This window comes from Vulpes vulpes, chromosome 6 (assembly GCF_048418805.1).
Source record: "Vulpes vulpes isolate BD-2025 chromosome 6, VulVul3, whole genome shotgun sequence".
Classification (NCBI taxonomy): domain Eukaryota; kingdom Metazoa; phylum Chordata; class Mammalia; order Carnivora; family Canidae; genus Vulpes; species Vulpes vulpes.
The window spans coordinates 60,856,446-60,870,798 of record NC_132785.1 but is presented as its reverse complement, the minus strand read 5'-3'; the positions used below and the strand labels follow the sequence as shown (position 1 = coordinate 60,870,798).

The window sequence follows — 14,353 nt, the reverse complement described above, 5'->3', positions numbered from 1 at the left end:
TGAGCCCTTTACCATTTCTGAGTCTGATCAGCTCTTCCCAGACCACTGCCTGGTCCACTTCCTGTCAAGACCACCAGAGACCCTGCCCCAGCCCCAACTCCTGGCTGCTGCCGTGTCCCCCCAAAATTTTGGCCAGGCTGGTGCAGCCCCCACCTGGCCCTCACTGTCCTGGGGCCTCCCCATGGCAATGCCCTCCTGGCCAGCTCTGAGGGCTGCCACTCCTCCCCCAGGAGCTTCCCTTCACCCTCAGGAAAGAAGGAAGGAAGGCTGGCACCCACTGGGATATGCAGATTCCAAAGTCCTTCGTCCGTCTGGCACGCAGCCTACCTTCCAGTTGTGTATTTATATTTGCCCCATGAGAACAAAGGTAAACTCAACGAGAAAGGCACTATATTTATATATTTTGTTTAACTTTTGACCCTCATCTTCAGCATCTTCCTTGGTTTCTGGAAGATAATGTGAACTTGATAAGTCATCACTGAATGGGTGAATGAGCAAGAGAACCGGGAGGGAATTCAGGCTGCAGCTTGGCAGGCGACTTTCCTGGGTAGAGGCAGGTGGGAGGGCTCGCAGGGGTCTCAGAGGGAAGGAGCCCCAGGTGCACCCTCCCCTGCAGGGAGAGGGGAGGGGAATCCACGTTGACTCCAGTTTCAGGGCTCCAAAAGGAGCTGGTGGTCCAGAGATAAGGCTGACAATTCCCCAGAACTGTCTCCCCACTGTCAGGGAGAGGCAACAGCAGCCCTACTTCTGACCCTGGGCCCCAGAATCCTGCCTCTGTCCCCACCCAAGGCTGGAGGCCCAGTAGAGGCCCTCTCAGAACTTCAGAATTGAAGCCAGGGCTGCTCCTGGTTGGCGCCACACCCAGCAGATGGATGTGGACAGGAGGAACCCAGCACTCAGGATGTCTGTGTTCTTGCACACACATGTCAGTTTTACTGTCTTATTCATTCTATGGCTGACATTTCACGGTTCACCCAAACCCTATTCTGACACATGCACCAACCCACAGACCTGTCTGGGAGGCAAGGTGCAGAGTGGGAATATACACAGTGGTTTTTATGTGGCTCATGTGGACATCAGTCATGCCCTTGAGACATCAGCCTGAATCCCCAGAACTGGGGTTACCTTGCCGACTTGAGGATTTTAGGCCAGTCCTTATGAGGGCAGGAGGGAGGCTGCTGGCATGAGGCTAAGGAAGGGGCCGTGGGTGCAGATTCACTCAAGCTGGCATAGTCAGGGAAGGTGGTCTCCCCAGAACCCCCAGAAGGAAGCAGCCCCTGACACTCTTCTTGTAGACCTCTGCCCTCCAGAACCGTGGGATGACAAATTTGTGTTAATCTTTCATTCATGAGAACTTAACTGGGTGTCACATATGTGCCGAGCCAAAGCCAGAGACATGAGCCACCCAGGTGAGGCCCCGGCACCCAGAATGTGGGTCACAGGCAGATACCCACCTGAGGGGACAGGACACTAGTCGTGTACTCAGGTCCACGTTCACCGTGTGGGCCCAGAGCAGGCGAGTGGGGATGGGCCCAAATCAGGAGCACACGGCGCTTGGGAAGAAGCCCTCCGTGCAGTGAGGCCCGGAGAGAACCCTTCAGCCCCAGAAGGCTGCAGCAATGTCTCCAGACTCAATGGCCTGCACCCTGCCACTGAGCCAGGGCCCCCTGCCCTCTGCCCTGCACATGGATCCTTGGGGGGCAAGGGCAGTGCCCAGTCCACTGTGGCCCAGGGGAGGGGGGTCACAGGGAGGGGCCATGGCTGGCCGCTGGAAGTTCTCCTGGGCCCTGCCCAGCTGCAGAGTTGGCCTTCCTCTGCCTCGGGAGCTATGCTCAGAGGGCCTCTTGCCCAGGGCGAAGGGCGATGGTCTGTGACAGCAGAGAAAGAGGAAGTTGGCAGGCTTCCGCCAACTGCAATGAGTGGCAGATCCTGAGTGTTGTTGTGAAGCTGACAGATTCCTGAGTGGAGAACACTCCACCTCCGACCCTCCAGACAGTGCTCTAGATCTCGGTAGCCCAGGTTCCCTGCCTGCAGCTTCATGCCTGCCCCCAGGGCCCTGCCCGGCTTTCTTCTCAGGCAGAGCACCTGTGTCCGGTGTGAATGGGGCTGGGTGCCCATCCAGGGCACCAGGGTTCCTGGCTGCAGCCACAGCAGGTGTGTGTGAGAAGGGGCAGCCCCAACTGTTAGGAACCACACCCAGACTTTGCAAGAAGGAGGGGCCAAGCACAGGCACCCCTGCGGCCGCTCCCTCATCTCCCAGCCTCTGTCCCTGGTCCCTCTGCTTTGACACAAGTGTGTTGAGTTGCAAAACGAGGACATCTCCCTGCGAGAAGAAGCCATGGTGGGGCAGTGGGCAAGAGAAGTTTCTTTGTTCTGCCCTTGGAGTCAAATGTTTGAGAAATATAACTGAGGCAGAAGGAGGAACCCTGTTTTCTTCTGAGGGAACCCCGCTAATTCCATTTCTCCTGTAAAACCCAACCAGGGAAAACTGCTAAACCTTGAAAGTTGCCCATCAAGCAACACCACAAAATACTAATGTGGAGGGAGGCAGGCCGGGCTACCGAGGGACAGAGAGGTGCGTGCTGGATACTTACAAGCAGACGTCACTGGATAGCCTCGGCTGTCCCAGCCTCCACAATGGGCTGAAACACATCATACGCAGCAGAGTCCAGGAGTTCACACTGAGCCTAAGAATAACAGCATAAGTCACCTTTGCAGAAGCTAAAAAACTAACTTGCTTTTCTGAAAGCTGGCAAATCAAGGGAAAGAAGAAAGCATTTTCCTGCCTTTCCCAGACAGACTGCTCTCAGGGTGGCTAGACAGTTGACAAAGGGGCATCTCTCTTCAAAGAGGGAATACAGCTAATAATGGACCTGGGGTGGCCAGCTGGCCGGGTCCTGGTGGGAGTGCAGAGCCTACGGGAGCCGTGTGCCTGGCTAGGCCCTACCTGCACACAACAGCAGCAGCGGCACCACCCTCCCGGGAAGCCTTGGGAGGAAAGACAAATAAATCACAAAGGAAGGGAGGGGAAGGGAGACAGAAAGATTAAAACAGCCTTGGAGGTCCTCACTGGAAAACACAACTACTTAGAAATGTTGCAGAGCCAGCAGGGAAGCATGAGCTCTGACGTCTGGTGACCCCAAGGGGTCACCGGCAATTATTTTAAGTGCAAATATGGAATTGTGGTGCATGGGAGTTGTGCTCAGCTCTTATCTTTCATAAATACTTTCTGAAATATTAGGGATAAAACAATACGATGTCTGGGACTGGCTTAAAATAACCCAGTGAGGAAGTGGGTGGGGTGTAGACGAAACCAGCCACAGCGGGCTGGCATATGTCGAGGCCAATGGACAACAGGGCTCACTCTACCGGTCTCTCTGCTTTGAGCAGGTTTCCTTAATCAACGTGGCAGACGTGGCTTTGTGCATCAGCTTCCCCCGCACAGGTCTCAGTGGTGACTCCCGGGCCAGGAGGGCAGCTTCTGTGAGCAGGACATCGGGGCACATCCTTCACCAGGAAGGAGAACCAGGAGGTCCTAGAAGACACTTTGCCGCTGTTTGAACCTCAGGCCTGAGCAGGCGCATCTAAGGGTCCCCTCCGCTCCTGTCTGTATCATTTCCGCTGGTTTTTCTCTTCGGGATGCTGCAGGCCACTAACTCCTCAGACTGGTCTTGCAATTGTCTGGGGAGCTGGGGAGGGAACACACAGAGGACATCGTGCACTTCAAACGACCTTGAGGGAGAGGCCGGATGTCAACACAGGTCCCAGAAACTATACAAAGCCCTGTGCCTGCCCTGCTCACGTGTCCCCTCAGGCGGCAACCTCACCGTCCCAACCCCAAACCACATTCCGACCCCAAAGGAAGGAGCCTCAGCTCCATCTGCTAACCCTGGCATCCACCATGTTTACAAACACCCCTGCCTTGGTGAACAGAGGAAGTGATTTATTATCATAAGACAGGCTGCCTGCTGGTAAAATCAGATAAGCCACGTTGGACAAAAGCGTTTCCTTCGCCAGCATTCCACTGGGAGACCTGGCCTTTTCAGGTTGCTGCAGGGACTCACCGGGACTCTCAGCACAAAGACACAGGGCGGCTTTTGTCTTGTGCCTCCTCCAAGTGTCAGCAAGGCAGACAGCCCTTTATTTACCTCCTTCTGTTGAGATTTACCCAGATCTCAGGAACAGACTGGGAAGCCTCAGATACTGGCTCAGGATGTGGCCCTGATTTTGCAGCCAGGTGGGCAGGCATGACCTCAACTAAGCCCACAGCAGCTTCCCCGGCAAGGCCTCTGTACTGTGGACGTGGGCGGAGGCCTGAGGGCTGCCCCGGGGTCCCAGGCCCAGAGCACCTGCCAGGGTGTCCATGCAGCACCTTGCTGTGTCTTGCTGTCAACAACGCCTGAGCGCAAGCTCCTTGCCCAACCACGTGGGTGGGCTCAGGGCCAAACCTAGTGATGGTTAGGAACATGGGGACCCTCCACATCCCCCAGCAGCCCGGTGCTGAAATAGCAGTTCCAGGCAGCAGCTCAGGGAACCGGGACCCGGGACAATTCAGGAACCAGCCTGGCCCCACACCAGACCTGCTCAGATGACGGATTCCCAGGGCTGAGCATCTGGGGTGGAGGACAGAGGGAGAAAGGACAGCAGGCATCAAGGCTGCTCCATCAGCCTGAAGCTCTGTAAGTTTTACACACAAATAAACACTACTAGCAAAATGTCCTGAGGCCCCTTTCATGGATTCCTCATGGAGCATGGAGAAAACATCCGTGTCCCAAGCAGACAATATTATTATAACTGTTATTATGATGGTGATGACTTTTTACTGCATGGCATCTAGTGCCGACCAGGCCACGTTGGGACCAGAGACAGAAGGAAAAATGTGCACCCAGTATGAATGCTTTTATGTATGTCTTTCATAGTTTTTCTGGAACACTGAAGTATTTAGAAAAGATACTGAAAATAAGGAGGTATATTAAAACTCAACGATGTTAGGTTTAAATATTTTATTTATACCAAAAAGAAAATTTATTATCATTTAACCTTATCAGATTTAATGGAATGGAAATAATATTTTCAAAATGGGCTTCTGGGAAAAGATTAACCACTGAGAAAAAGACATGAAAATGTATAGGTGGCTCTACATGTGGAAAAACAAGAAAATACACGAGCAGTGTTCAAGACAGCCAAAACGTGGAGACCACCCAGATGCTCACTGATGAATGAGCAGGCCAGATGTGGTCCACCCACACAACAGAGTATTATTCAGCCATGAAAAGGAGCACAGCTCTGATGCAGTCTGCACCGCAGAAGCATTTGGGCAACACCCAACCGCACACACTGCATGACGCTGTTACGTAAAAGGCCCGGGACAGGCCAGTCCACAGAAGCTGCCAGGGGCTGACAGGTGCTCATGATGGAATATTCTGGAACTAGGTAGAAGTGCATTGTGAATTCACTAAATGCCACTGAGCTATTCACAATGAAATGATTGCTTTTATGTGACTTCCACCTGAATGAGTTCTTTTTTTAAAGATGTCTCACACACGACCAGGGAATTGATGAGACATTGGCTAGATGGTCAGCCCGATGACGACCAGCAGGGTCCTGGCATGTTCCCAACGGCGGGATGGAGATGCCTGCGCATGAGGTGGTGTGGCGGTGCCCCCACTCGGCCACAGACTGTGCAGGCCAGACTGGAGACAGCCAACCCCACAGAACTGGATTCCTATCCTGTTCACCCACTTCAGTGCCAACATCGGGCCTCTGCCCACACCCTCACCGTGAACTCAACAGAAGCAGTGTGACTGTCCTGAACACTGCCTTGGCTGACCCTGGGGCCCTCAGACCCCACATCTTCCAGTGTCCACTGCCCAGCCAAACACTGGGCACCTAGCTGGCCCTCACAACCTTCCTCTATAAAGAGACGTCGTGCCCTGGACCTACACACAGAGGAAAGGTAAAGGTGCACACCAGTGAATGCTAGACCACATCTCCAGCCCCAGCTGCACAAAATCAAGACAAATGAGGGAGGGCGCACTCCTGCTTCCTGCGGACACACAGGAGACACAGTCCTCCCACAGTTAAGACATGCTTGGAAACTCAAGCACAGCATCTGGGAACCTGTCCACGCACACAGCAAGTCTCCTTGCAGGATCCCTCTGCATGTCCACAGTCTTGACCAATGCACAGTCCAGAGGGGCATCCCCAGAGGCTGAGGGAGGAAGGCCCAGCCCTGCTGCAGCTGAAGAATGAGAAAGCTGGCCTTTGTCTCTTCGGCTCCAGCCTCTACATCCTCACACACCTGGAGCAGCTTAAAAATCACAAACTGACATCATACTTGGCAAACCACATATAGAGTGGGTGTAACTTCAACAAGCCACTTGTTTTGTGAAGTCCTAGGCATCATTAGTTCATTCTGGGCACCCAGGTGTGCCGGTCTCGGAGCGCGTCCCAAACCCCACTTGGCTCTGTCCTCTGGGCTTCAGGGCTCACTGGTCATGTCCCCTTTGCCTGTGGCACTAGAATGCCTGTAGAAGATCCACTTCCATGTGACGCAGAAGTTGCGCGTGTCCCTCCCTGCCACATTGGGGCCTCCTCCTAAGCCTGGTTCACCAGCCGAGCAAACGGCCTTGTCTCACTTTGCTACTTAATATGATTTATAGATTCAGACTCTAAGCTCTGTGTTAACTCACAGAACTTTCCCCGAGAAGAGGCAAGTCATTTCTGCCCACAAGAAAAGATAGGTTCTATAAATATATATATATATGTACATTTAATACTATACACTTAATTAATAGATGTTGAAAATATAATCTAGATATTTAAATCAATAATAAATGGAATTAGCTAATTCCAAATTAATAATTAAATATTGTTAGTATTAGATATTTATGGTGGGTGTTATTATAAGTGATATATTAATAATTAATTAAAGCTTTATTATTTAAGTATCAATGTAAACATATTAAAATATAAATTAATAAATATGTGTTTAATATGTTTCATGGCCTCGAAAGACCTTGACTGGTGTTGTGTCTGACTTTCCTCTTCAATGCCTCTGAGCACCCACTCCCCTAAAATACTCTTGGTACAGCTGTATCAACTTTCTGGTTCCCTCAGTAATGAGTTACTACATCTCTGACACTTTTTATTCTATGTTTGTGTGACGGTCAGTTTTTGACATTTTAAAACCGATACTTTGCCATATACCCATGAGATGGAAGGACAAACCAAGGCCCTATGGCAGCTTGGGGTAGGTGTGTCCAGACTCTCCCCGCTCTGGATCTCCCAACCGGTGCTGCAGGTTGCATGTACTTCCAAATCACCTCAGGTGCACAGAGAATTTGTGAACTGGAGCAGTGATTGCAGCGGGCCCTATGCCAACAGGGCAGGTGACCTTGAAGAAGGGACAAGACACCAAGAGAGACTGAAGTTATGTGCCCCCAGGCCAAGAACTCCAGCAAGCTGCGGGAGCTGGAGGGTGGGGATGGTCCACCTGAGCCTCCGGAGGGGTGTGGCCCTGCCATGCCTTCACCTGGACATGTGGCCTCCAGAACCGGAGACCATGTGCTCAGGCTGTGTTAAGCCCTGCAGCCCCCTCGCCCCACCTGTGGCCCTTTGCTGTGGCCTCTCCAGTGTGCTGCCCTTCCTGAGGACAGAGCACCCAGCAGCTTGGAACATCACGGGGTAGCCGGCCACAGCAAGGACCGCCAGTCTGTGGGGGAAAGCCGGGTTGGTGTCAAAGGCTCACAGGCAGCTGTGAGTGTTCAGATGCTCTCTAAAGTAATGTCTTTAGATAGCAAACTCTGTCAGCAGTTGTTAAATTTAATGAAAGCAAAGCTCATGAGGCTGCTGTCTCTGCTGAAGCTACATGACCAGCAGGTCATGGATGCTCTGGCCATGCACCACTGCCACTCACCACTGTGTGAGCAGGGTGTGAAGCCGGTGGTGGAAGGGGGCTGCGCCGGGCTCTTCCCTGGAAGGATGAGCCAGGGTGCTGTGCGCCAGGGAGGCCCAGCCTGATTCCATCGCCCCGGATGCCCACACCTCCTTCCCAGATGGGCCCTGACCTCCCCCGACAGGCCTGCAGCCTGGTGTACCCCCTCCCCCAATTGAGGAAGGGAGGCTTCTGAAAGTTTCCAGAATTGGTAAGTCCCTCATGACTGGGGCTGTGCCCTGTTTCTATCAGGGAAACTGAAGGAGCTCAGTGCCACTGACACTCCCGGGGTAACTGGCAGAGGGCACCACCCCAGCTACCTGGGTGCCCTTGGACACTGGGCTTGTGCTCAGAACTCAGCGTCAGTGCTTTCTGCAGAAAAATCGAAATCACATCCCAATTTTCTGAGTCTTCAGAGGCAGCTCACCGAGCACAGTGCTTTCTGGCATGAATTTCTAGATGAATAAGCTAAGCGACATGACTTTCAAAGGTCCTGATAGCTGTTACAGATAAAAGATGCAGAAAAGTCATCAGTAATTCTCCCCAACAGAGAAAACAATCCTCATTACCCTTGCAATCAGCCTGAGACACCTGGCACGTGACACGGGCTGGGCACACAGCCTCCCTTCCTGGACAGTGCCGTGGCCAGCGGGCAGGGCCTCTGCACCGTGAGCTCACCCTCAACCACTTAGCAAACACTTGGAAGCGGCTCCAGTGATGATAGTAACATATACTCATCGTACAAAACCACCACGTGTCCCAGGCCCAAGGACCAGGCGGGCTCACATGTGCAGCTGGAGACTCCGGGCCTCCTGGCCCTCCTCTGGCTTTGCCCCAGGCCCCACATGTGGACCTGCTCACAGCTTAGCGCCAGGAGGGCTCTCCCCTGCCATGCAGCATCTCTGTCAGGCCTGTGAACCCAGAGTCCTCCGAGAGCCCAAGTGTGCCCTGCCCCAGGCCCCTGCTGGACGTCACCACCGCCCCCTCGGTCCTCGGTTTCCAGTACTTCCCGTGGGCTGTCCCACCTGAACCGTGTTCTGCCTCTTTCCTTCTGGTGCCACAAGACCTGAATTGTCAGTTCCTGAGGGGACAACTGAGATCTCTGTCACAGTCAGCTGGAGGCTGGAAGGATCTTCCCATCCAAACCAAAACTGTCCCCACAGTGCTCCCATGCCCTGTGGTAGGCTGGACAGCCCCACACACCACCAAGGAAGGTCCAAGTGTGCCCCAGCTGGGCACACAACCCCTCTGCCTTCCGTGCCTGTTTCTGCTCGGAGCTCACCTGCACACACTCACCTGACACTCTCTGGAGGGGGGCGGTTTGTGACTGTTCTGTACTCACAGCGATATTGAAGAGACTCCCACACTTGTCTCAGTCCCCAGGACACCCGACCCAGCCCCTGGGGACATCCATTCCAGCCCCCCGGGCACCCCCGACCCAGCCCCCAAGGACACCCGACCCAGCTCCCAGGGTCACCCAACCCAGCCCCAAGCACCTGTGGGTGTCTCCATGCGGGCCCGCCAGCACATGTGCCTTTCCTTCCACTCTCTCCTGGTCTGCCCCCTGACCCCCAGAACACCAAAAGAAAACCACAGGTGGAACGGGAAGGGGCACCCGAGGCAGGAGGCCCAGTGAGAAGGGAGGGCCGGTGGTAGGAGGAGCCTGGGAGGAGGCTCTAAGGGTCCAGCAAACACCTGGCCTGAGACAAATTCAAGTCCAGCTGCTCTCAAGCAGCCAGCATGTCCACCTGAACAGGTGCAGCTTCACGGCACCAGGTGAAAACCCACTCCTGTGGTGGAGGTGAGAAAAGCAGCCAGGAGGAACAGGCCCTGAAGGTGAGCACAGACACAGGTAAACCAACCACCCCTGGGAGGAACCTGTGAGATGGCTAAGTAGTGAAAGTCAACAGAACACACGGAAGGTAAAGCAGAACATTCAAGGGTGCCCTGCCACACAGAGATGCACAGAAAGGCCACCCATGCCCTCCACCCCCACCCCTGGGCCTGCAGCTCCATCCAAGCCTGACCTCAGACCCTCCACCAGGTACTGAGTGCCTCAGTGTCCCCTGTGGCCACGGGCACATGTTCCCTGGTGCAGTGTGGAAGGGCTTCTGGGGCTTCTTCTAGATGCTGGGGACCAGGCTGCATGCCCCCATCCCCACACACCCCACTGGCCGTCTGGGAGTAGGTGGGGGTGCAGCAGCACCCCTGCTCCCCACACCCCGCCAAGTGTGATTCCCAAACCACTGCCCAGTTCTCCTGTGGCCCCTGGGACTGCCCCCACTGGGAACCCCGCATGACACTGCTACAGAACAAGCAAATGGGCTGAGTGTGAAGAGTGTACTCCTGCCTCCTTTTACATACGTTGTGCATCTAAAGGGATTTTGGGACTTCTGGGTGGCTCTGTCGCTTAAATTCCTGACTCTTGACTTCAGCTGAGGTTGGTGACCGGGGGTCGTAGGGTCGGGCTCTATCCCTACTATTTTGGGTCCTGGATGCCCAGGCCCCATGTTGGGCTCCTCGCTAAGCATGAAGCCTACTTAGGATCCTCTCTCTCCCTCTCTCTCTGCCCCTCCTGGCTTGCACTTGCACTCTAAAAAATAAGGATTTCCTTCAGAGCCAGGGACTGCAGTTTACTCTGGAAATCTGGTATTTGGTTATCTTCACCAACATTTACTGTTATTATCACAGTAGCCAGAATCCCTAAAACTATCCTCTTTAACAGACCTGCCCAGCAGGTCACTGTGACAGTAACAGTAAGAACAGGGGCCATCAGAACTGGTAACATGGCTGAACACTGACAATGCCCAGGCCCTTGCCCAAGGGCTCCATCTGCACTCGCTGTTCTCATTTTCAGGGCAGAGCTAGTGGCCCCTTCTATAGATGGAGAGACTGAGGCCAGGGGATGTGGGGTCCCACAGATTCAGGACCTCTGGTCCCAGCTGCCCACCAGCACGTAGGCCTGTGATGAGGCAGGAAAGAGGCTGACTGCACATCATGGGAATTTGGGATAAAACAACACACTAGAGAAAGCTGTCGGGGTCACTGCCCAAAGAATAGGGTCACTGGAGGTCAAGAATATAGCTCACCACAGAGCTGGCGGGTCATTAATGACACAGGAAGTGTGTGCATGTGGCCCCTCTGCCCACATGGACCTGGGCCACCACAAGGGTCTCTCTTGCAGCTGGGGAGAACCTCCCATTTTCCTGCCTCCTCTCCACATAGTCAAGGTAAATAGTAAATAGATCAATCTTGGGGAATGTGTGCTCTGAATAAATACGAGTAACCACGCAGCCCTGGGCTGCGGGGACCACCCACCCACCCACCCCACGAAGGCAAGAGGAGGTCTGTGTGCTGGGTTTGGTGCAGGAAGCAGAGGCGATGGGCAGCACCAATTCGAAATTTGTCACCCAGCACCCGAGAAAGTCCTGGAAATTTCAATATTTCAAAAAATAGCAACTAAACAGGTTGGCAGTATACTAAAATATAGGAAGCCAGAAAAGAGGGAGATGGGAGTCTGAAGGGGGTGAAGGAAACCCCAGGAGGATGCAAGGGGATGTGCAAGCTCTGCCCCACAGGCTGGTGTCGGCAGGTCCTGCTCGCTCCTTCCAGGCACCAGCTCCCAGTGAGCAGTTGCTCTGAGCTGCCTGGGACCTCCTAACCTCCTTCTCTTCTTCCCAATGCCTTGACTTCCCAGGACCCCACTTGATCTGCCCCTGGCACCCCTGTTCTCCCCTCGGTGGGCCAGGTGGACTCCTGGAGTCATTCCAGAACCAGACTGCTAGGGACCCCCAATGGCAGGGATAGAGCAGGCCTGATAGGGACCCCCCAACAACAGAGATAGATCTGGGCTGATAGGGACCCTGCCAACAGCAGGAACAGAGACATTTCATGCTACTTGGATTGAAGTGCCTTCAGTTACTTTGCTAACAGAGGTTAACTGAGATGCTAAATGGGCAAGAAAAGATGAACATTTTCAAGGAGGCTTTGCAAATGTGTATCTTTGTCCCAGTAATCAAACAAAGTGCCTGGGCGGTTATTTGCGGCACTGAAGGGGACCAGAAGCTGGCACCAGATGCAGGTCTAGTGCCGGGGGAGAAGGCTCGTGTAAATGATCACTCCCTCAGACAAAGCTCAGAACAAACCCTACGAAATCATGTCAGCATTTCAGGTCACTACAAGCATACCTCTGAGCCAACTTACATACTTTTCCAACAAATTCTTTTATCAGCCAGAAGGAAAAAAATCTTTCTGAAAAAGTTATTGTTCTGGAAGCTCTAAAAATGTAAACTTTCACATTATGGTGCATTTATCTCCACTTCCAATACAAAAAGCTTTTCTTCTCCATAAGGGGCATCCATTACATTTTGCCTGCCTAGCACTTTGCCTTTTTGGAGCTCTTCCCTGCCCTGAAGGGCTGTGAATCTCACAGCATGTTTCGAGCTGGAGCTGTGAACACACATGGCCAGGAGTGTGAGCTCGGCCCCCACACCTGCAGCAGGAGGCCTGCCTGTGGAGCCTCTGGGTGTGGGGACATGGCCAGCCTACAGCAGCTGCACTATCCCTACCACACACACAGGAAATGTAAGCTGCAGGATAGCACAAGGCTGGGTCATGGTATAACCAGAACCCTGAGGTCAGCACAGGCCTGGGCTGGTCCGTGACCCAAACCAGCATGTTCCCATTTGCAGTGTTAGCACATCTGGGTTGGGTTTCTGTGCATGCAGGAATGGCTCTGATGAACATGTCTCTGAAATGCTCAAGTCTTGGGGCAGTTGCCCCTGGGCAATGACATGATAGGGCTTGTGCTCAGTCACAAACACAAATGTAGGTCCATCAGGATGACTCTGACAGAACAGTTATACTCTACAATGCTACCTTGGTCATATGTGCTTTCTGGGTCTGCAAGTCACAGGTGATCCCACCTGCCTGTCCTGAACATGGTACCCTTGTCCATCCAGCTGCACCCATACCCTCCTGTGGTCCTTGGCTCCCACGAGGTGCCCCTGTCCCGGCTCCTTACCATAGCAGTTCCCCTGCGCTGGGCCTGAAGATAGGAATGTGTTTCGACTGGTTAGCAGAGCCCCTCCAGCTACTGTCTACTTTGTTAGACCAACAAAGACTGTTGCTCCTCCCTCCTCAGACCAGTAGGGCATAAGCAGTGGAAGCTGCGTGGCTAGAGCTGGTCCAGGGAAGCATAGGCAGGACCCCATCCATGACAAGGAGCTGTCATCCACCATCCCATCTGACTATCACACTATGCACCAAGAGTCAGTACGCATATGCTATTTTGTAGAGAAGGAATTTTTTAAAAGTGACCTCTACATCCAACATGGGGTTCAAACTCATGACCCTGAGATCAAGAGTCACATGCTCCGACTGAGCCAGCTGGGCATGCTGCAGATATGGAAACTGGGGTGGAGAAGAAAAGTGGCTTGCCAAAGATCACTGTAGGTAGAGGAGGTAACTCTATCTATCTGGCTCAAGGTTCTGCTCTTCCCACCATGCACCTCCTCCTCTGTCTGGGCTGCACATTCCCCAAGATCAGGGCCTGGGACTCAGGTGAGTCTGAGGCTACATGTTTCCGATGAGGGAGTTAACTAGGCTACAGTAGACAACCTTACCTGGAAGCATTGTTTCTACATGAAGATCCCTACCGCATTCCATAAAACCATTTATGTGGGAACGTTTTGCTCAAAACCCTTTGTAAATCACAGACCACAAAGGGATCCTCAAGGGGGTGGCATAGGGGGAGTAACCTTCTTGGCATGCCCCAAGCTGAGAGGGTCTGAGACCTAGCACCTTTGATTTTAAAGCTGGGAACCTCTCTGAAAAACTGGGACATGTTGGTCATCCTCAGAGAAGACCCTGGAGGACTTACCCACGAAAGGACTTTCAACTTAATGAGGTCTGAGCATCTTCATTAACTAAGGTAAGTAATGTTTTTCAAACTTTTTGACCACAACTCACAATAATAAATATTTCTTACAACTGTGATCCAGTCCACACTCACAAAAATAGATATTGTGGAAATAAAGAACTCACATCCAATAAAACTCTGATATTGTCTATTCTATTCTGCGTCATTAAAAAACCACTGGTTACCAAAACACCGAATTCTGTTAAAGTAAAAACCCACTATGGGTGTCTGGGTGGCTCACTCAATTGGGCATCTGACTCTTGTTTCAGATCGGGTTGCAGTCTTGGGGTTATGGGATCAAGCCCTAGGCTGGACTCCATGCTCAGCAGGGAGTCTGCTTAGGATGATCAATCTCCCTCAGTCTCTGCCCCACCCCCTGCTCATGCATGTTCTCCATAAAAATAAATAAATAAACAAACAAACAAACCTTTTTAAAGACTCCACTAAACCAATGAGTTGCAAAACATGCTTTTAAAAAAACTTTCATTAAAATATGA

The 14,353-nt window shown here is 52.7% G+C and overlaps 1 long non-coding RNA gene across 1 annotated transcript in view; it reads right to left on the bottom strand.

The window, feature by feature from the left end:
- Positions 1-14,353, bottom strand: part of LOC140599325 (uncharacterized) — a 45,130-nt gene that overhangs the window by 26,248 nt on the left and 4,529 nt on the right. Inside the window, exons 2-3 of the long non-coding RNA XR_012002069.1 lie at positions 3,370-3,689; positions 2,595-2,687 (exon numbers count right to left, since the gene is read on the bottom strand). This is a non-coding gene — a long non-coding RNA (uncharacterized lncRNA). The remainder of the gene's footprint in view (positions 1-2,594; positions 2,688-3,369; positions 3,690-14,353) is intronic.